The 22464-nt window shown below is 46.1% G+C and overlaps 2 pseudogenes across 2 annotated transcripts in view; one reads left to right on the top strand and one right to left on the bottom strand.

Annotated features, from left to right (window-relative positions):
* Positions 1–22464, bottom strand: part of LOC100413607 (voltage-dependent T-type calcium channel subunit alpha-1H-like) — a 61015-nt pseudogene that overhangs the window by 5698 nt on the left and 32853 nt on the right. The gene's annotated exons all lie outside the window — the stretch shown is intronic.
* LOC144578969 (RAC-beta serine/threonine-protein kinase pseudogene) lies at positions 8326–21078 on the top strand (annotated as a pseudogene). Its single transcript, XR_013525630.1, has one exon. The product of XR_013525630.1 is annotated as an RAC-beta serine/threonine-protein kinase pseudogene (transcript).

The raw sequence follows: 22464 nt of genomic DNA, 5'->3' as shown, positions 1-22464 counted from the left end.
GGAATCCTTTCATGCACACGTCGGATTTTTACTTGTACAAATAGTCACTTTAACATACAAATTATCTTTCCTTGGGATCGTTTCTTGAAATACCAAGTGGGTGGAGAAATTTAGCTTCTTTTCAATGAATACACATTTAAAATCCAGATTGTGCCTGGCATTCAGGAGTGTTATATTTTCATTTATATTTGAGAGTGATGGCTGCTGAAAAATATTTGCATGAAAATAGTTTTCTTTTGTTCTGATAATTTTTACATACTTCTAGTCATAATAATGTGTAATATATATATGCGATTCACTTTCAAAACAAATATCAGCTGTCACTGAAACAAATATAGCTCTGCTCGTCTTGGCAGTTAAAGCGGCTGTTTTCCTGACACATTTTGTTTTGAAATGTGCATGTGAAATGTTAGTCTGAACCTCTGCAAAGGAAGTTTTTGCATATGTAGTTAGACATGAGTCATGTGGTAGGGAGCTCAACTTTTGTCCAAAAAAAGGTGTTGGAGGAAGGAGGTGTGAGCATCCTGGACTGTCCTCTGTTGATCGTCTTTGTAAATCTCTTTCCCCTGCCGATGCTTGGGGGCCTTGTGTAGAAAAGGAGAGGCTGGATCAGAAGATGACAAGGGTGATGCTCATTCCACCTGCAAGACCTCATGTAGCCTTATAATAACTCTCTGAACTTGGAGGCCAAGTATCCATCCCATTGTCAGATGAAATAATTGAGTTAGAGAACTCAGTCATGTGACCGGGAAGTGGTATGGCCAGGCCTACTGACTACACGTGCAAGCTCTATTGGAACCAACAGGACTTTCCAAAAGAAATCATCACTTATCAAAACTTCCAGGACAAATCAAGAGTAATATATGGGTAGGTATATGCTGACAGGTTGGCTGTTTTTGAATTTATTTTTTATTTTTGAGACAAGGTCTCACTCTGTCCCCCAGGCTGGAGTGCAATGGTATGATCACAGCTCACTGCAGCCTCATTCTTGGGCTCAAGGGATTCTCCTGCCTCAGCCTCCCCAGTAGCTGGAAGCCCAGCTAAGTTTTTAAGTTTTTGTAGAGATGAGGTCTTACTACATTGCTCAGGCTGGTCTTGAACTTGTCCAGAGGTGAGTTATAGTGCCATTGCCTGCGAGTTCAATGTTAATGAATCAACGTTATATGTTAAGGGATCCTCCTGCCTCGCTTGGTCACCGATTGGCTATTTGATTGCAAGTTACAGAGACTCTTCCGTGAGCCACGTAGCAGGGTATTACCACAAGGTTTCTACTCTCCTGGACTCACGTGTGGCTCCCATATCCTTTTGGAATATGCAAATGCTGTCTTGTAGGGGCTCTCCCAGCATTTTCTCCTGCTGTTAACCAACAAACCAGACAACCAACCAAGCAATTAACTACAGTTTATTCTCACATTTTGTGGAATCCATATTTGCAAATTCTTCTGCTCGCCAGAATTTACTTGGACTACCTAAAATCAATACTTGTAGCACATGCGCAGTCATTCCTCGACATGTGAAAAATGATGAAAAATTTGAGTTGCCTGGCACACGTGCCCCCAAGTGAGGTGGTGCAAAGAGAGGCCCTGCCTTCTTGATTCGGTTCTCAGGCTGAGGACTTGTGCTCTTTTCATGGTCTATTTAGTGTCATTTATTTTTGCATTTTTCTCTCTTCAGCAATTTTCCTGTTTAAAATGCCCTCAAAGCTGGGTGCAGTGGCTTACGTCTGTAATCCCATTACTTGGGAGGCTGAGGCAGGCAGATCACTTGAGGTCAGGACTTTGAGACCCTCTTGGCCAACATGGCTATCTCTACTAAAAATGCAAAAATTTAGCTGGGTGTGGTGGCAGGTGCCTGTAATCCCAGCTACTTGGGAGTCTGAGGCAGGAGAGTTGTCTGAATTGAGGTTGCAGTGAACTGAGATTGTGCCACTACACTTCAGCCTGGGCAACAGAGTGAGGCTGTTTCAGAAAAATAAATACTAAAATAAAATAAAATGCCCCCAGAGGTAGCACTGAAGTGCTGTCTAATGTTTTTAAGGACAAGAGGGCTGCGATGAGCCTTATGGAGACGATATGTGTTAGATAAGCTTTGTTCAGAGGTGAGTTATAGTGCCATTGCCTGTGAGTTCAATGTTAATGAATCAACCTTATATGTTAAATAAGGTGTTCTCAAAGAGAAACACACATAAAACAAGGTTATGTATTAATCAATTGATGATAATATGACCAGAGGCTTGCAGGAAAGCAACCATGAACTTCCCTGAGGAACAATGGTTCAGTATTGGCTAATTCAGTGCCCTTGGCCACTTCATAGAACATAACTGTCTTGACTAATGAGACCCAACCACATGGTTTAAGCAGGAGGCCCTGACTGTGTTGTTCCCTGTTTTTGGCCAGAGAGCTTTCAGGTTGGCCACCCCGAGGTCAAGCGCTGTATCAGTCCATTTCGACACTGTTGATAAAGACATATCCGAGACCGGGTAACTTATAGAGGGAAAAGGGCTTAATGGAATTACAGTTCCACATGGCTGGGGAGGCCTCACAATCATGGCAGAAGGCAAGGAGGAGCAAGTCACATCTTACATAGATGGCAGCAGGCAAAGAGAGCTTGTTCAGGGAAACTTTCATTTTTAAAACCACCATATCTCATGAGACTTATTCACTATCATGAGAACAGCACAGGAAAGACTTGCCCCGTGATTCAGTTACCTCCTATTGGTCCCTCCCACAACGTGTGGGAATTATGGGAGCTCCAAGATGAGATTTGGGTGGGGACAGAGAGTCAAACCATATCACATGTCCACCTGGAGTAGCGAGGGGTCACCTGGTACCAATGTGGTCACACGCAAAACAACCAGGCTGCTGGGCCTGGGTTAGGAGCAGGGGTAGTTACCGTCAGAATGGGGTTGTGAACCAGGCAGGGACCCAAAGCAGATGTCACTCATGTTATCACAGGGTCTAAATGCCTCCTCAGCAGTGGAGGCCTGTGTTTGAAGTGGAAGAAAAAAAGGAAGCTTTAGAAGTAACAAAACAAGATGGGAGGATGAATTGAGGCAAATTGGACCATTGAAAGAGCAGCTTTTAATGCTCGAATTGACCAAGGCAAGAGAGCTGGAAGGGGCTAGAAAGAAGGAAGCAGGTATTGAAAGTAATTTCCTGGCCAGCCATGGTGGCTCATGCCTGTAATCCCAGCTCTTTGGGAGGCCAAGGTGGGTGGATCATGAGATCAGGAGTTCAAGACCAGCCTGGCCAAGATGGTGAAACTCCATCCCTACTAAAAATACACACACAAAAAAAAATTAGGTGTGCTGGCAGGTGTCTGTAATCCCAGCTACTCAGGAGGGTGAGGTGGAGAATTGCTGGAACCTGGGAGGTGGAGGTTGCAGTGAGCCAAGATTGTGCCACTGCACTCCAGTGTGGTGACAGAGTGAGACTTCAACTCATTTTTAAAAAAGTAAGTAAGTAATTTCCCTAGGGATATGGAAAGGGGTGCAATGCTTAAGGAAGAGGTTCTGGTTGGAATCTAGGGAAGGCAGGCCAGGCTTGGGGATCTGCAGAGAGACAGCTCAGATCTGAATGTGGAGGTGGATGTGGGCCCAGCCAGGGGTGCCGTGTGTCTCCAAGAGCCAGGGCTGCAGGACTGGGCTTCCCAGGGGGCCAAAGGAGAGCTGTTATGAACTAGACTATTTTGACAGGGGCAATAAGCTAGTTATAGCAACAAGCCTGGGTCGGTTTGATATTTCATTACCTTTGTATAAATGGGAGCCTGAGATCCCTGTGGCTTGTAATAAAATAGTTTCTGCAATCGGTAGATTGAGTGTGCACAGGAGAGTCATGAAACAAGATAATGGAAGGGCTATAATGTATTCCCAAGCAAATAGTTCTGCCCTGGTTCCATGCTCCAGCTGCCCATCCAGTCAACGCCCTACATGGATTGGAGGCTGCGTAGTGCAGCGTCCTGTGCACAGGAAGACACGCCCTTCCTCAGCCAGGTCTCACTGCTGATCCTTTCCAGTGAGGTTCTCTCAACTGCAGTGATTGTACTGGGCCCACCAGGATATTCCTGGATGATCTCCCCCAACAAGGTGCTTCACCTTATTCACATCTGCAAAGTCCCTTTTGCCATGGAAGGTAACATATTCCACGGATTAGGACATGGACATTTTTGGGGTGATGGTCATTATTCTGCATACCACATTGACCAAGCCCTACCTAGGACAGCCCAGGATTTCTTGGGGATCAGCAAGGGGGTTGCAAATCTTCATTTTATAGAAATACAAGGGAGTTTTTTTTTTTTTTTTTTTTAATAGGCAAGGTCTTATTCTGTCATCCAGACTGGAGTTCTGTGGCTTGATCATAGCTCGCTGTCACCTTGACCTGGGTTCAAGTGATCCTACCACCTCAGCCTCTTGAGTAGCTGGGACTACAGGTGTGAGCTACCACAGCCAGCTAATTTTTCTTTTGTCTCCCTATGTTGCCTAGGCTGGTCTCCAATGGCTGGACTCAAATGATCCTCCCACTCAGCCACCTTGCCTGGCACATATGACTTTGAAAGAAAGATGTCATATTAAAATCTTCATGTATCTTTTAAAATTTAATTGTACATTTCTACTTATTGAAGTGACAAACATTTTTTAAACTATGAATACCCATAGGAACAATTCGCACTCATGGTGTATAATGGCATCATCAAAGACTGACCTGGCTGAAACCAGCTTTGCCTTTTATCAGTGCTAAGGGATGATCTAACTCATGAGGCAGAGTCCCAGTAAATAACTAATTAATTAAAAAACTAATTCAATTGGACATCAGATGAAGAGTGTCTAGTTAATTACATGCCTCAGCTCATGGTGCGCTATCATAACCAGCCTTACGGGACTCCTCTCTGGCTTTAGTTTCATTAATATTCCCCCTTTCCTCATCCCAATTCCCATCTTCTCTCCCCACATTCATCTGCTCCGACATGTTTATCACCCTTACTTGGTTGTGTATGCTTTATCCACTGTGGGCCTTGGAAAGCTTTCTCAGATGCGTTCCTGACATCATGAAGGACTGCAGGATCCTGTCTCAGAATGGTGTCCTTGTTCCACACCCACAAGTGTGCTTGAGAGGGTTAACTGCCCACTTTCTCCACTCTCATGAGTGGAAGGTGGTAAGTGGCTTTCATTTGCACACTTTTGAGTGCCAGTGAAATTGAACACTCTGGATGCTTGTTAGCCACATAGGCTTTACTTTCTGTCAACTGCTAATTCCTACCTGCTGCTCACATTCTATGGGTTTCCATCTTTTTCTAGTTGATTGCTAAAGGTTCCTCACCTATCCTATAATAGATGTGATCCCTTATTGATTTTTAAAATTGTGAATGTTTTCCAGATTTGCCACCAATTTGTCAACTTCATTTATTGTGTTTTTGAAAAACAGTAATTCTTAATTTTAATAGAATTAAATCTATTGTTTCCCCTTTTGTGGTTTATGCTTTCTAGGGGCTTATTTAAGAAATCCTTAGCTTCCTGACTTCTTAGAGGTAAGATGTCTCTCATCCATTGCAATTCTCTTACCATACTGGTTTTGCCTTTCACTCTTGGGCATTTAATCCAGTTGGACATCAGATGAAGAGGGTCTAGTTAATTACATGCCTCAGCTCATGGTGCGCTATCATAACCAGACTCCTCTCTGGCTTTAGTTTCATTAATATTCCCCCTTTCCTCATCCCAATTCCCATCTTCTCTCCCCACATTCATTTAATGTGGTATGCAGTTTATCTTTGTATTTGGATGAGCAAGAGATTCAACTTTATTTTCCCCAGTGGACAGCCTCTTTGCCAAGCCAACACGTACTCAATATTTGTGCTTGTGCTTTACGTGTGGGTGCTGGCTTTGCAGTTTAACTCCTAGAGGGGAATCTATTTCCTGTACTTGCAGCGCTCCCTCAACAGCGCCCCTTGTGCTTCTCCCATGCACTTACAACTTACAACATGACTGAAGTGTGGCAAGAGTACAATTTTGTTGTCCATTTTTATGGTTGTTTCTTGATTATATACTAAACAAGTGGTGGATTATTTATGCCTCCCCTTTCTGGACCACATAGGGTAACTTCCTGATGTTGCCATGGCATCTGTATACTGTCATAGCCCAGTGGGAGTGTAGCAGTGAGGATGACCAAAGGTCACTCTCATGGCCACCTTGGTTTTGTCCAGCTTCTTTATTGCAGCCTGTTTTATCAGCAAGGTCTTAATGACCTGTGTCTCGTGCTGGCCTCCTATTTCATCCTGTGACTTAGAATGCCTTAACCGTCTGGGAATGCAGCCCAGTAAGTCTCAGCCTCATTTTACCCAGCCCCCATTCAAGATGGAGTTGCTCTGGTTCACATGCCTCTGACAGCTATAAAATGTCCTCTTGAAAAAAAGTAAAACTGTAAGTCAAAAACACAAAATATAAATAGTTCTTAATTTTGTGCTTGGATATGTGAAATCAGAACTGGCTCATAGATTCACTGCAGATAGAAGATAGTGTATAAATGGGTTCAGTACACATATGTAACAAGAGGAGTTTCTTGTAAGAGGCAAAGGCCTGTCTCTTGACTCTGGAAGGCCTCCTACCGCTGCCCAGAAACACAGCCCTCCTGGCGTGGGTCACACTGACCATGTCTCAGTACCTGCTGCCTCCCACTTGCCAGAACGATTGCTGTAAAACTCAAGTTGGGATGTTTCTCACTGGACTGAGACCTGAAAAGTTTGTACATTTTTCTTTTAATGTTCCTAGAGAATGTGTGGAATGGATGAAAATCGCTTTCAGGCTTAAATTGGTGAAATTTGTGTCTAATTGTGTCAACCCCTTCATCTCTTCTTTCTTCTTTATTTCAACAGCACCCGTACTTGAGAGTCCTATGGGAAGAGTAAATGAATGGCCTGTCTCTTACCCCTTTCCCCACTTCCATCCTACGTATAAATTCCCTATGTATGGATAATGGCAACAAAGCATTGGGTTGGATTGGAGTGGATTGGATTGGATTGGAAAATTTTGACTGGCTCAGATGATTTTCTCTTAACCTATCTGGCCACAAAGTTAGAAACTCTGATGGGCCCAAGGTAATTCCTGTAGAAATGAGATTTTTCAAAATACCGTGTTTGAAATCTGAAGTTCTTGTGTTCATTGGGAAACCAGTGGTCTCCACTGAACTGTAACCCCTTGAGCCAGGCCTGGTCTGTTTTCTTGTCACGGTGTCTCCAGGGTCTGATTCAGGGCCAGGCACTTAGTAACCAGCAAATATTGATGAGTGACATGTACTCAGTGCTTAACCAGGCTCTGTGGCAAGTGCCTTATGTGTACCATGACGTATAACCCTCCCATCAACTCAATGATATGGGTATTGTTATATTCTCTTTTTACAGACAGCACAGAGAGGTGAAGCAACTTGCCCAAAGTCACACAACAATAAGTTAGAGCCAGATGCAAATGCAGGCATGATTTACATACTACCCAATATTGCCCTTTAGTGATAGGCACTGAATCCTTACTTGTTGAATAAATAAATGAGTGAACTACAAACATAGTGTAAGAGAGCCGAAGTAGAGGAGGTGTGAAAAAGATTGGAAAGAAAGCTATTAGGGCCGGTGCAGTGGCTCATGAGTGTAATCCCAGAACTTTGGGAGGCTGAGGCAGGTGGATCATGAGGTCAGGAGACAGAAACCATCCTGGCCAACATGGGGAACCCTGTCTCTACTAAAAATACAAAAATTACTCGGGCGTGGTGGCGCGTGGCTGTAGTTCCAGCTATTTGGGAGGTTGAGGCAGGAGAATCATTTGAACTCAGGAGGCAGAGGTTGCAGTGAGCCAAAATTTTGCCACTGCACTCCAGCCTGGCAATAGAGCAAGACTCCATCTCAAAAAAAGAAAGCTATTAGGTTGGTGCAAAAATAATTGCAACTTTTGCCATTAAAAGTAATGGCAAACGCGGCAATTACTTTTGCACCAACCTAATAAAGCTATATGCCACACATCCGAGCTTCCCGACTCAGTTCTAGTGCTGTGTCACTGTGGCAGACCTCTTAGTATTGGTGGGCTCACATTCCTCTTGCTGAGATACAGATTTGCTGAGTACATTTAGCCAGAGGGAGTTTGAGAAGGGAGCCAGATTCTCCATTGTTGTCAACAAAGATTTAACATACATTGATTTCATTTAGGATTATTTAAAAATGTGTTTCTAGTGGAGGCCGTGCAGCGCGATCTGTTGGACCTGGCTCGGAGGAGGCGTCACTGCCGCCGCTGCCTTCGTAGCTGCCAGGAAACACAAGGAACTGGAACCAGCGCAGCGTGGCGATAGGCGGGGGTAGAGCCCCGCCGGAGAGGCTGGGCAGCCGCTGGTGACAGACTGTGCCCTGTCCACAGCGCCTCCTGCATGTCCTGCTGTCCTGAGCTGTCCCAAGCTCGGTGACAGCATACCACGCTGCCACCATGAACAAGGTGTCTGTCATCAAAGAAGGCTAGCTCCACAAGCGCGGTGAATACATCAAGACCTGGAGGCCACGGTACTTCCTGCTAAAGAGTGACAGCTCCTTCATTGGGTACAAGGAGAGGTCCGAGGCCCCTGATCAGACCCTGCCCCCTTAAACAACTTCTCTGTAGCAGAATGCCAGCTGATAAAGACTGAGAGGCCGAGGCCCAACACCTTTGTCATACACTGCCTGCAGTGGACCACAGTCATTGAGAGGACCTTCCATGTGGATTCTCCAGATGAGAGGGAGGAGTGGATGCGAGCCATCCAGATGGTCGCCAACAGCCTCAAGCAGCGGGCCCTGGGCGAGGACCCCATGGACTACAAGTGTGGCTCCCCCAGTGACTCCTCTGTGGCTGAGGAGTTGGAAGTGGCAGTCAGCAAGGCACGGGCCAAAGTGACCATGAATGACTTCGACTATCTCAAACTCCTTGCCAAGGGAACCTTTGGCAAAGTCATCCTGGTGCGGGGGAAGGCCACCGGCAGCTACTACACCATGAAGATCCTGCGGAAGGAAGTCATCATTGCCAAGGATGAAGTCGTTCACACAATCAGCGAGAGCCGGGTCCTCCAGAACACCAGGCACCCATTCCTCACTGCACTGAAGTATGCCTTCCAGACCCACCACTGTCTGTGCTTCGTGATGGAGTACGCCAACGATGGCGAGCTGTTCTTCCACCTGTCCCGGGAGTGTGTCTTCACAGAGGAGCGGGCACGGTTTTATGGTGCAGAGATCGTCTCAGCTCTTGAGTACTTGCACTCTTGGGACATGGTGTACCGCGACATCAAGCTGGAAAACCTCATGCTGGACAAAGATGGCCACATCAAGATCACTGACTTTGGCTCTGCAAAGAAGGCATCGGTGATTGGGCCACCATGAAAACCTTCTGTGGGACTCTGGAGTATCTGGCGCCTGAGGTGCTGGAGGAAAACTATTGCCGGGCAGTGGACTGGTGGGGGCTGGGTGTGGTCATGTACGAGATGATGTGTGGCCGCCTATCCTTCTACAACCAGAACCACAAGCGCCTCTTCAAGCTCATCCTCGTGGAGGAGATCCGTTTCCTGTGCACGCTTAGCCCCGAGGCCAAGTCGGGCTGCTTAAGAAGGACCCCAAGCAGAGGCTTGGGGGGCCCAGCGATGCCCAGGAGGTCATGGAGCACAGGTTGTTCCTCAGCATCAACTGGCAGGATGTGGTCCAGAAGAAGCTCCTGCCACCCTTCAAACCTCAGGTCACGACTGAGGTCGACACATGGTACTTGAATGATGAATTCACCGCCCAGTCCATCACAATCACACCCCCTGACTGCTATGACAGCCTGGGCTCCCTGGAGCTGGACCAGCGGACCCACTTCCCCCAGTTCTCCTACTTGGCCAGCATCCGGGAGTGAGCAGTCTGCCCAAGCAGAGGATGCACCCACGCTGCCATCACCGCAGGGTAGCTTTTTTCCAACTTTTTACTTTGCCTTTTTGGTTTGTGTCCCCACCCCTACCTCCTCACCCGCTTTCCAGTTCTCCTTCAGGCCCCTCCCAGACGCACCCCAGCAGCCCCTGTGACCCCTTGCTTCCAGCCTCACCTTAGTGCCTGAACTCCCATTTGGGAGATTCCATCTCTTGCCCAGGCCCGGGCTGTTGGGCGGCTGCAGAGATTCAAGTTTTAAACCACACAAGCCCCAGTGAGGGGTAAAGCATGGCGCCCAGGGCCTGCCTGGGTTTCTGGCCCGGGTGGGGCGCCTGTGGCTGCCTCCGTGCTGCTGCTTCCAGATGAAGCCTGCCTTCTGCTGTGACGCGGCACCCGGGAGACAGTGGTGCTGCCTTCTAGGCCCCGTGGCCTAGGCTCGGAATGCCCAGGCGCGGGTCCAACCCCACACACGCTGTCCTCCCATGGGGGCAGAAAAGCAATAATATCCAGGGACAGGCAGGGGCCCTGGGGAGCTGCAGGGTTGGGGATTAGCGCCGCTTCCTGGTGAACAGAGCCAGGTCCTAGGATCTGTGCCGTGGGAAACCAGGAGGGGCCGGGCTGAATGCTGCCTCCTGGCCCTGCTTCCTCCCCACCAAGCTGCCATCCTTACCCTGTGGATGAGGCAGGAGGGACACTTGGGGGCAAACCTGCCTGCCCCCAGCCCCGTGCCCTACCAGGGCTTACTTCCAGCTGGCCTTTCCTTCTGCTGGACCCCGGGCCTGGCCTGGCCCCACTGGGGGCTAGGCTTGCCCCCTTCTCTGTGGGGACAGAGGGGCACCAGCCTCGGCTGTTACAATCTTAAACCAGACAGTATTGGGCCCCATGGACTTGGTCAGGGAGGGGTGGGGGTGGGGGGCCCTGAGAAGGGAGGTGCTTAAGTCCCTGTCTTCCCTCCCCCTCCCCAGGGCTCCACGTTCTGCAGCCTTAAGGTTGACCAAGTGCACGTCCATGTCAGTGCTGTGGGACCCCTGTGCATGCTTTGGACTGCGTGTGTCGGCGTGACTCAGGCACACGTGGGTGTGTTTGCATGTGTGTGGGTGTGTGCGTATGTGTGTTGGTGGTGTCCTCCAGTGTGCATGGTGTGTGGGCTTGGGCCCCATCCCTGGCCGGAGCATTTCATCCTGTCGGGGAGGGGTGCTGACCTAGTGGGAGGAGCCCCACCAGCGGGAACCAGGCGCTGGTCTGCCCACACCTCCCCTCCCCACAGCACCACCTCCCGCAGCAATGACTCTGGGTGTTTGGAGTTGAGCTTTTGCGGGTTTGATTTCCCTACCCCACCTCCTGTACTATGCAGTTCCTGGCGGGGTGGGGTGGGTTCGGGCTGGTGGGGTTCTTTTTTTCCTCTGCGCGATGTCATTTATCTGACAGTTCTCTGTCCCTCATTGTCTTCATATTTGTAAGGTACAAGCAATAAAGACATTCATTTCAGAAAAAAAGAAAAAAAAAGTGTTTCTAGGCCAGGGACAATGGCTCACAGCTGTAATCCCAGCATATTGTGAGGCTGAGGCAAGAAAATTGCTTAATGTCAGGAGTTTGAGACCAGCCTAGGCAACACAGTGAGACTCCGTCTCTACACAAATAAAATTAATACAAATTAACTAGGTATGGTGCTCCACATCTGTAGTTACAGTTACTCTTGAGGATGAAGCAGGAGGATTACTTGAGCCCAGGAGTTGAGGCTGCAGTAAGTTGTGATCATACCACTTTACTCCAGCCTGGAGCTTGTGTGATAGGATGAGACTGTCACTAATTTAAAAAAAAAAAAAAAAAAAAAAAAAAGCTTTCCTCTTGTTTGGGGAAAGGAAGCTGGAAGACCTAGAATAACATCTAGAGATTTGATATTGTAGGTCAGGCGCCTTGGCTCATGCCTGTACCCCTAGCACTTTGGGAGGCTGAGGTGGGAGTTTCACTTGAGGTCAGGAGCTTGAGATCAGCTAGCTAATATGGCAAAACCCTGTCTCTACTAAAAATAGAAAAATTAGCTAGGTGTGGTGGCACATCCCTGTGATTCCAGCTACTTGGGAGGCTGAGGCAGGAAAATCACTTGAACCTGGGAGGCAGAGGTTGAAGTGAGCCGAGACTGCATCACTGTACTCCAGCCCAGGTGACAGTGAGACTCCGTCTCAAAAACAAACAAGAAAGCTTTTCTTTTGGTTGGGGAAAGGAGGCTGGAATGCCCAGAATAACATTACAGATTTTATGTTATAATATCGAGGTCTCACAAAGGATCTGTTATGGGCTGGAGTGTGTCCTCTGAAAGGTATGTTGAGGTTCTAATCCTGGTACATGTGAATGGGACCTTATGTGAAAACAAGGTATTTGCAGATGTCATCAAGTTAAGATGAGGTCACTAGGGTGGCTCTGATCCAATAGGACTGGTGTCCTTATAAAGGAGAAGTGGGTGAGAGTGAGAGACACACAGAGAGAAAACCACTCTCCTGCCCCTGTAGACAAAAGCAAAAGTGGACTTGTGCTACTGCAAGCCAAGGAATGCTGGGGGCTGTGAGAAGCTAGGAAAGGCAAGGAAGAGATTTTGGAGAGAACATGTTCCTGCTAACACCTTGATTTTGGACTTCTAGCCTCAGAAGTGTGAGAGAATAAATTTCTGCTGTTGTAAGCCACCCAGCCCGTGTTATGACATTCTGGCAGTCCTAGGAAACTAACACAGGTCCTAACATAATTTTCCATTTCAGCATCGTCACAATTCCTGATGATGATTTCACCTCTGCTCCCTGTGATTCTCCCTCAACTTGCTCCAAAGGATACATGCAAAGGTCAGAAGAAACGTCTAACTTTTCATACCATCTTGAACCAATCAGTTTTGGCAATTTAATATGGAATCCTTGAAGGGGCTTTTCTGGGTTCTAATGCTGGCTTTAGTTCTGGCTGGCTGTGTGAGTTTGTATATTTTGTATGTTAAAAATAAAAAAGGAGGCCAGGCTCAGTGGCTCACCCCTGTAATCCCAATACTTTGGGAGGCTAGGCTGGGAGGACTGCTTGAGCTCAGGAGTTTGAGAACAGCCTGGGCAACATAAGAGCCCTGTCTCTACAAAAAAATTTAAGGAAATTAGCTGGGTGTGGTGGCTCCTGTCTGTAGTGCTAGTTTCTCAGGTGGCTGGGGCAGGTGGATGGCTTGAGCCTGGGATGTCGAGGCTGCAGTGAGCTGTGATTGTGCCTCTGCATTCCAGGTTTGAATGACAGAGATTTTGTCTCAAGAGAAAAAAACATAGAAAAAGAAAAATGCTAATAGTGGCATATATGGAGTACCTCCTACATGTGGGCGTCACAAGGATTTTCTCTAATCCTCTCCAACATCCTGTAAGTTAGTTAACATTAATTCAAGTGTCAAAAAAAGAAAAAGAAAAACCCAAGGGAGAAAGAGACAGACCCGCGTTAGGCCTGTCTGACCAGCTCTAAAGGCAGTGTCCATAGCACACGGCACCCCTGGGGAACAGAAAGATGTGAGAGAAGAGAACAGGCATGGCTCAGGGGAGGCAATGTTTTGGTAATGCTGCAGTGATGAGCTGGGTCCAGCTTGCCCTGGGTCTCAAGACCCAGTTGATAAATTTTCAGGATTTTTGCAGACAGGCTGATGTCATGTTGATAGCTTGAAATTGGCCACAGTGGGAGTATTTATACCACAAAAATAGGCAGATGCTACAAATCAGAGCTCCCACCCCTCTTACCATCTGGTTTACTGGAACTCCACTAGAACTGGAGATAGAACGGAAGAGAAGAAAAGATACCCCTGAGGCCTGGGGTCTGAGATTGGCTCAGAAAGGCTGATGTGACCTAGCAGGATTCTGAAGTATTCAGGAATGAATCATATATAACCAAAGTTCCTCCATTCCATGGGTTTAGGAAGGGCCAACCCCTCCCTAGGGAGCTGGGAGCACTCACTGAGAAGGTAGTGAGTGGGGAAATAAAGTCACCAAAGCTGCACCCCTACCCCGACAAACTACAGCTGTATGGCAGGGCAAAGAAGGCCAGTGTCAGCAAGCAGGTTAAACACCCTCGGCCTCAGTTCTCAATCCGTAAAATACAGGGATGATGGATCAGTGTGTCCCAATCCTGCTCCATCATAGAGATGTGCCGGGTTTCCATGTCTGAATATTTAAAAAAAGATTCAAAATATTTCATTGGTATTCTGTGTTTTGTGTTAAAATGATCATATTTTAAATATTGAATTAAATAAAATATATCGCGGAAATCAATTTCTCCTATCTCTTTCCCCTTTTAAAAATGTGGCTAGTAGAAAACTGAATATTGCACACGTTTGCAGTTTTATGTCATCTGACAGCTCTGCTCTGGAGAAGTGGTCCCTGTAGCCCCCTGTGCTGGGGGACTCCCATCCTCTGCAGGCCTGGCTTATCAAGCTGCATTTTGCTTCCTGGAGTCACCTCACTTCTTTTTGGTTGATCCCAACCAGAATAGTTTGAATTATTTGTAATCAAAGGCACTTTAATGAAGAGATCAGCTGAACCAGAGCCTCCTCGGGTGGTTGCACAGATGACTGGGCCAGAGAACACTTGCAGGTCATGGACCAGCATGACCTCATGAGCCACCTGGGATACCATTGTTTCTGCCTCCCCAGACCCTGCCCTGCCTCTGTCCCTCAGGACATCCAGCTCTGGCCAGCAGCACTGGATTTAAACCAAGGCATCCTGTTGGTCAGCGAGGCAAGTGAACCTCCAGGTTCTGGTTCACGCTGCAGCTGTTCTTGGGAGCTGGGTTACATTATCAGAGCCTAGAATTTAGAGTAATGGCAGCTTTCTTGACTCACCCTGAATGTAGAGGAAAGCAAGGTTTGAAGCAAAAGCAATTCCAGGAAGCAGGCATGTTTCTCCCTTTCCCCAGTTTCCCTTCCTTTTCCTATGGGGCAGGCACCGGGACCACTGTCCTCTGTGCACCCAGCCTGGGAACTCGGGCTTTGGAAATAATGGATTTCCTAAGACGTTTCAGTTGTTCCAAGGTGTGAGGTGAAACTCCCACAAAAACCTGTCAAGGGCTGGCTTTGGAGTTGAATTCTCAAGGTTAACTTGCTGGCCTGAACAAGAATTATATGCCAGATTCTGAGTAATTATTCCTGCAGGAGCTGCCCGCTCCAAGCACTTTAATGAAAAATGATAGAAGAGTTATTGACCTTTGAGACATTCAATCCACCATGCAGCTGAGCATCTGCAGAGGATCAGGCCAGGGAAGATTACATCTGCCCCACTGCGGAGACATTGCAACAGTTCATCTTCAAAACAGGCAAAGAAAATGTGTCTAATGAATCCCTAAAGCACAGTATGTGCAGATGGGTTGGAAATGGTCTTTGGCAATTTTTCATCCTCATTGTAATGGGAATCCCTTGGAAACAAGCTAGAGATCATATGTAAATCTGACTGGCTACATTTACAACATTCTTGGGAAGACTAGCTGTGAGATGATGAATGAAGACGTTGCGAAGTTCATAATTGGGGAGATAAATTCTTTTTAAAATGTTAAAAATGAGCTGCATATGCCCTATTCATGGAAACTGCATGATATAATAAAATGAAATAAGCCTCTAATATGCTCCATATGGCTCCGTGGTGAGCAGAAGACAAGCCTGAGATGAAGCCCCTTCCCTCCAGATGCTTGCAGTTAACTTCGTTGTTGAGACAAGGCTTAAACACAGGACACTGTGTCTCAGTGCCCAACAGCCTCAGCCAGATGACAAAGAGCCGTCTGGTGGTTAAATGAAAGGACAGCACGAATAGAAACCAGCTTCCAGCGTGTTTCTGTTGCTGTCAATTTTTTTTTTTTTGAGACTGAGTCTTCCTCCGTCCCCTAGGCTGGAGTACTGTGGCATGATCCTGGCTCACTGCAACCTCCACCTCCTGGGTTCAAGCGATTCTCCTGCTTCAGCCTCCCAAGTAGCTGGGATTATAGGCATGTGGCACCATGCCAGTCTAATTTTTGCATTTTTAGTACAGATGTTGTTTCACCATGTTGCCCAGGCCAGTCTCGAACTCCTGACCTCAAGTGGTCTCACTGTCTCGACCTCCCAAAGTGTTAAGATCACAGGCTTGAGCCACCATGGCCAGCTGCTGTCAGTGTTTTAGAGGTAGTTAATAACTTCATTCCCAAGCTTCATGCCTGTCCCATCACTTCGCCATGTCCTCCCTTCACAGGGGAAATGACTATGGTAACATTGGAGCATTTTCTCTCAGGTGAATTTGTAGAGTTTTATTACATATTTTTAAATAAAGAGTTAAAGCAAATGTGAACACTTACTTGATAAATCTGGACAGTGGACATTTGGTTTTGTTTTATCATCTTTTCTGTATTATGCATTCTTGAAATTTTTAAAAATCTTAAAGGCTGTATGAACTGCTATAGAGTAGAAGCAGAAAAAAACTGTAAGTGAATATTATGGACAATGTGTAACAAGAAAATAAAAATCCCCCAAAAGAAAGGAAAAAGGAGAAGGAAGGGAAGAAACAGAGAAACAGAAAGAACCTGAGCTCTCTAAGAATTCATAGGTCACTTTGCATGGAGATAGTCAGCAAAGCCTTTGCCAAGAAGAGGAAGGATGACCCTGGTCTTGAGAAATGGAGGCACAGGAGAGTCTGTGGGGAGGGGATCGTCATTTAGGGCAACTCTTATCTGTAACACAAGGAGGTGAGACTGAGCTCTAAGTTCACATTCAAATCTCACAGCCTGTATCATGTTCATTGATTCGATCCACAAACAGCAGACACTTAGCACATGCAGGAAATAATGCTAGACACTGAGGAGATTTCAGGATGAGAACAAGGCAGGTGGTCTCCCTCCTGGAATCACCATTTTGATTTTCATCATCCTTAAACAGCAAGAATTTACTGTTGCTTTTCACCTGTCTACCTGACTCTCTGCATGCCTATCAAGAGTCCTGTCTATTCTATTTCATTCGAAACTTCTTTCAGATGGGAGCTATTTCTCATATCTATCTGCATCCTCCAGAGTGTCAAGATCACTAAATAATCTTTGAATAATTGATTAACTTATTTGTCTAAGTAGTAGTGAAGAGGCTATTATGTTCTAAAGCCCGCAAGGGAACACTCTGGAGATCAAAGATAAAATAATATCTATTCCTAGAAAACTTTAAGTCCAGTAGGGGAACTGAATCGGTATAATTCAAAAAACATGGAGGAGGAAGTACTAGTAGCCAAAGAATGGAACAGAAAGGGATATATTGCATTTAAAGACACTTATATGTTTTACAATACAGATTCTGGCCACTGTTAAAGATAATTCAGGCTGACTGTGGTGGCTCCTGCCTGTAAGCACTTTTGGAGGCAGGAGAGGATAAGAGCTCAGGAGCTCAAGATCAGCTTGGGTAACATAGCGAGACCCCACCTCTGCAAAGCATTAAAAAATTAGTTGAGTGTGGTGGTGTGCGCCTGTAGTTCCAGCTACTAGAGAGGCAGAGATGGGAAGACTTGAGATGCGTGAGCCCAGGAGGCAGAGATTGCAGCAAGCGAAGATCGCACCACTGTACCCCAGCCTAGGTGACAGAGCAAGACCCCACCTCCAAAATAAATAAATAAGTATTCTATTTATAGACAAATGTACCTTGGATATTGTGAGTTCAGTTCCAGGTCACCACAATAAAGCAAATAACACAAGAAAGTGAGTCACATGAATTTTTAAAATTTCCTAGTGCATATAAAAGTTATGTTCATAGTTTATTGACTGTGCAGTAGTACTGTCTGAAAAATAATGTATAATCCTTAATTTAAAAACATTTGATTGCTAAGAAATGCTAGTGATCATCTGAACCTTTGCTGAGGTGTCATCTCTTTGCTGGTGGAGGGTCTTGCCTCCATGTTGATGACTGCTGACTGACCAGGATGGTGATTGATGAAGTCTGGGGTGGCTGTGACAATTTCTTAAAATAAGACAACAGTGAAGTCTACCACATTGATTGGCTCTTCCTTTCACAAAAGATTTCTCTATAGCATTAGATTTTTTTTTTTTTTATTTTGACTCTTGTTGCCCAGGCTAGTGTGCAATGATGAGATCTTGGCTCATCACAACCTCTGCTTCCCGGGTTCAAGTGATTCTCCTGCCTCAGCCTCCTGAGTAGCTGGGATTACAGGTGAGCACCAGCACCACCTGGCTAATTTTTGTATTTTTAGTAGAGATGGGATTACTCCATGTTGGTCAGGCTGGTCTCAAACTGCCACCCTCAGGTGGTCTGCCCATCTTGGTGTCCCAAAGTGTTGGGATTACAGGTGTGAGCCACTGCACCTGGCCTAGATGTTGTTTTATAGCATTTTACCAGCAGAACTTCTTCCAAAATTGGACTCAATTCGCTCAACCCCAGCTGTTGCATTATCAACTAAGTTTATGGAATATTCTAAATCGTTTGTTGTCATTTCAACAATGTTCTCAGAAACTTCATTCTAGCTGGGCACAGTGGCCCATGCCTGTAATCCCAGCACTTTGGGAGGCTGAGGTGGGCAGATCACCTGAGGTCAGGAGTTTGAGACCAGCCCGGCCAACACGATGAAACTCTGCCTCTACTAAAAATACAAAAATTACTGGGGTATGGTGACAGGTGCCTGCAATCCCAGCTACTGGGGAGGCTGAGGCAGGAGCATCACTTGAACCTGTGAGGTAGAGGTTGCAGTGAGCTGAGATCATGCTGTTGCACTCCAGCCTAGGTGACAGAGCAAGACTGTCTCAAAAAAAAGATCTTCACTCCATGGAATCACAAGGAGTAGATTCCATCTCAAGAAACCACTTTCTGGCCAGGTGGACAGATCATCTGAAGTCAGCAGTTCGAGACCAGCCTGGCCAACATGGCAAAACTCTATCTCTACTAAAAGTACAGAAATTAGCTGGGCATGGTGACATGTGCCTGTAATTCCAGCTACTTGGAAGGCTGAGGCAGGAGAATCACTTGAACCCAGGAGGTGGAAATTGCAGTGAGTTGAGATTGTGCCACTGTATTCCAGCCTGGAAAAAAGAGTGAGACTCCATCTCAAAAAAACAAAACAAAACAAAAGGCTGGGCACAGTGACTCATACCTGTAATCCCAGCACTTTGGGATGCCAAGGCCAGCGGATCACCTGAGGTCAGGAGTTAGAGACTAGCCTTCCAAACATGGTGAAACTCCATCTCTACTAAAAATACAAATAAATAAATAAATAAAATTATCCAGGTGTGTGTGGTGGTGGGCACCTGTAATCCCAGCTACTTGGGAAGCTGCAGCAGGAGAATCGCTTGAACCTGGGAGGCAGAGGTTGCCAAGTTTGTGCCACTGCACTCCAGCCTGAGCGATAAGAGCAAAACTGCATCTAAAAAAAAAAAAAAAAACCACTTTCTTTGCTCATCTGTAAGAAGCAACTCCTCATCTGTTAAAGCTCTATCATGAGAGTGCCGCAATTAATCACATCTGCAGACTCTGCTTCTAATTCTGGTTCTCTTCCTATTTCTACCATATCTACAATTACTTCTACTGAAGTCTTGAACCCCTCAAAGTCATCCATGAAGGTTTGAATCAACCTCTCCCAAACTCTAGTAAATGTTGATACTTTGTCCTCATCTTGTGAATTGTGAGTGTTCTTAATGACATCGAGAACGATGAATCCATTCCATAAGGTTTTCGATTTACTTTGCCCAGATCCATCAGAGGAATAACTATCCAAGGTAGTGATAGGCCTACAAAATGTTCTTTTTGAGAAATAAGACTTGGAAGTCAAAATTGCTCATTGCCTTTCTCACTAAGCTTAATCATCTCTAGCTTTTGATTTAAAGTGAGAGATGCGGGATTCTTCCTTTTACCTAAACACTGAGAGGCAATTGTAGGTTATTAATTGGCCTAAAATATCATTGTGTCGCAGAGATTAGGGAGAATACAGGAGAGGGTGAGAGATGCGGGAACAGCTAGCTGGTGAAGCCATCAGAAATCACACATTTATAGATTAAGTTTGCCATCTTACATGAATGGAGATCCATGGTACCCCAGAACAATTACAAAGCTAGTCACGATGGCTCACACCTGTAATTCCAGCTACTCAGGAGCCTGAGGAAGGAGGAACCCTTGAGTCCAGGAGTTTGAACTTGTAGTGAGCTATGGTCACACTACTACATTCCAGCCTGGGTGACAGAGTGACACTTCAATCTCAAAAAAAGCAAAAAACAAAACAATTATAATAGTGACATCAAAGATCACTGATCACAGATCTCTTTAACAGATATCGTAATCATGATTAAGTTTGAAATATGAGAATTACCAAAACATGACCCAGATTCAGGAAGTGAACACACGCTGTTTGCAAAATAGTGCCAATAGACTTATGTCAATGAAGCGTTGCCACAAACCTTCAATCTGTAAAAGAAATGCAATATCTGCAAAGTGCAATAAAGCAAAGCACACTAAAATAAGATATGCCTCTAACAGATTTTTTTTTTCAAGAGAGTAAAAAGGTCCATTTTTTAATCTCAAAGGAAAGAGTTACAGCAGATGTCACTGGTGAAGATTCAGTTGCTGAATAGCATTTCACAATTTGTACCAACATCTGGGGAAAGGAGCTTTCCATGGAAACTGTAAAATAATTGAGCACCAAATCTGCACAAATTCGTTTCTAGAAAATGCGATGTCCTTTTTTTTATTTTTTAAATACGAGATTTGGCTCTTTTGCTCTGTCCATGCGATGGGTCTTATAGAGATGAGGTCTTGCTATGTTTTGCAGTGTGGTCTGGAACTCCTGGCCTAAAGCGATCCTCCCACCTCAGGCGCTGGGATTGCAGGCATGAGCCGACGCAAATGGATTTTATGTGAAAGTTCTATCTTCGTTTACAAATCAGTTTTTACAGGATCAAAGTTCTAGCAGCCATAAATACTATCCTCCTAGATATAGGAACCCACATAAGGGCCACCTGATGAGACACTTGCCGCGACAGAGGTGCCACCTGGCCTCTAGGTGGCAGGTGCGTTTTTAACTAAACCCAAGAGTCTGAAGTCACATTATTCTCTTGCCTTGAAAGCGTTAACAGGTGGTTCCTTATCGGTGGCTTAACTAGGTCTCTCCCTCAGCAAGGCCACCTGTTCGCTGATCTTTCATAGGGTGAGGGGACCGGACCAGCGCTCTCTTGACCTGAAGAGGAGGCGACCGGGCACCCAGATCGCGTCGCTCCCACCGAGGTCTCAGCTACTGGACGCCTGCCTCTTTTCGGATTCGGCTCATTACGCAGCAAGCGGAGGGGTCCCGCCGGTTCCTACCGGCCAGTGCCCTTTTCCTTCACTCTCAGTGCCTACGAATCCCTCCCAGCCTCTACAGAGTCCCGATCCCTACTGGGGTTGGAGGCCAGAAGTATTCAGTTATCCGGGACTCACTGCTGCAGGATGGGGAATTTAGCATGGATCTTCGTACCAAGAGCACCGGTGGAGCCCCCACCTTCAATGTCACTGTCGCCAAGACTGACAAGACGCTAGTCCTGCTGATGGGCAAAGAAGGTGTCCACGGTGGTTTGATCAATAAGAAATGTTATGAAGTGGCCTCCCACCTTTGGCATGCCCAGTACTGACCTTCTCTGTCCCTTCCCCTTCACTGCTCCCCACAGCTTTGCACCCTTTTCCTCCCCATACACACATACACCATTTTATTTTTTCAGCCGTTACCCCACACCCCTTATTGCTGCCAAAATCACATGGGCTGGGGGATAGGGCTGGATGAACAGACACCTCCCCTACTCATACCCCTCCTGTGTGTGGTTGGAAAACTTTTTTTTTTTTTTCTCTGAATAAAAAAAGATTCTACTAAAAAAAAAAAAAAAAAAAAAAAGGAGAGGGAGGGAATGCTTAGAAAATACCAGATACCACTTTCTGATAAGTGCTAGCATCTGTCTTTTAAACTACTCCCTTCATCCTCTACTTCCATCATGTGTCATTTGAATTTAGTTTTTAACATCAGAAGAAACAGAAGTAGAAACAGCCACATCAATTCAATCTTTTTTTTTTTTTTTGAGACGGAGTTTCATGCTTGTTACCCAGGCTGGAGTGCAATGGCACGATCTCGGCTCACCGCAACCTCCGCCTCCTGGGTTCAAGCAATTCTCCCGCCTCAGCCTCCTGAGTAGCTGGGATTACAGGCACGCGCCACCATGCCCAGCTAATTTTTTGTATTTTTAGTAGAGACGGGGTTTCACCATGTTGACCAGGATGGTCTCGATCTCTTGACCTCGTGATCCACCGCCTTGGCCTCCCAAAGTGCTGGGATTACAGGCTTGAGCCACTGTGCCCGGCTCAATTCAATCTTTTTAAATGTTACTTCTTGGCTGAGCACAGTGGCTCATGCCTGTAATCCCAGCACTTTGGGAGGCCAAGGCACGTGGATCATTTGAGGTCAGGAGTTTGAGACCAGCCTGGCCAACATGGTGAAATCCCACCTCGACCAAAAAAATACAAAAATTAGCCAGTCATGGTGGCAGATGTCCATAGTTTCAGCTACTCCGGAGGCTGAGATAGGAGAATCACTTTAATCTGGAAGGCAGAGG

Source organism: Callithrix jacchus, chromosome 13 (genome assembly GCF_049354715.1).
Source record: "Callithrix jacchus isolate 240 chromosome 13, calJac240_pri, whole genome shotgun sequence".
NCBI classification, from domain to species: domain Eukaryota; kingdom Metazoa; phylum Chordata; class Mammalia; order Primates; family Cebidae; genus Callithrix; species Callithrix jacchus.
Note: the sequence above shows the minus strand (reverse complement) of the source record. Positions and strands in the feature narration are given on the sequence as shown.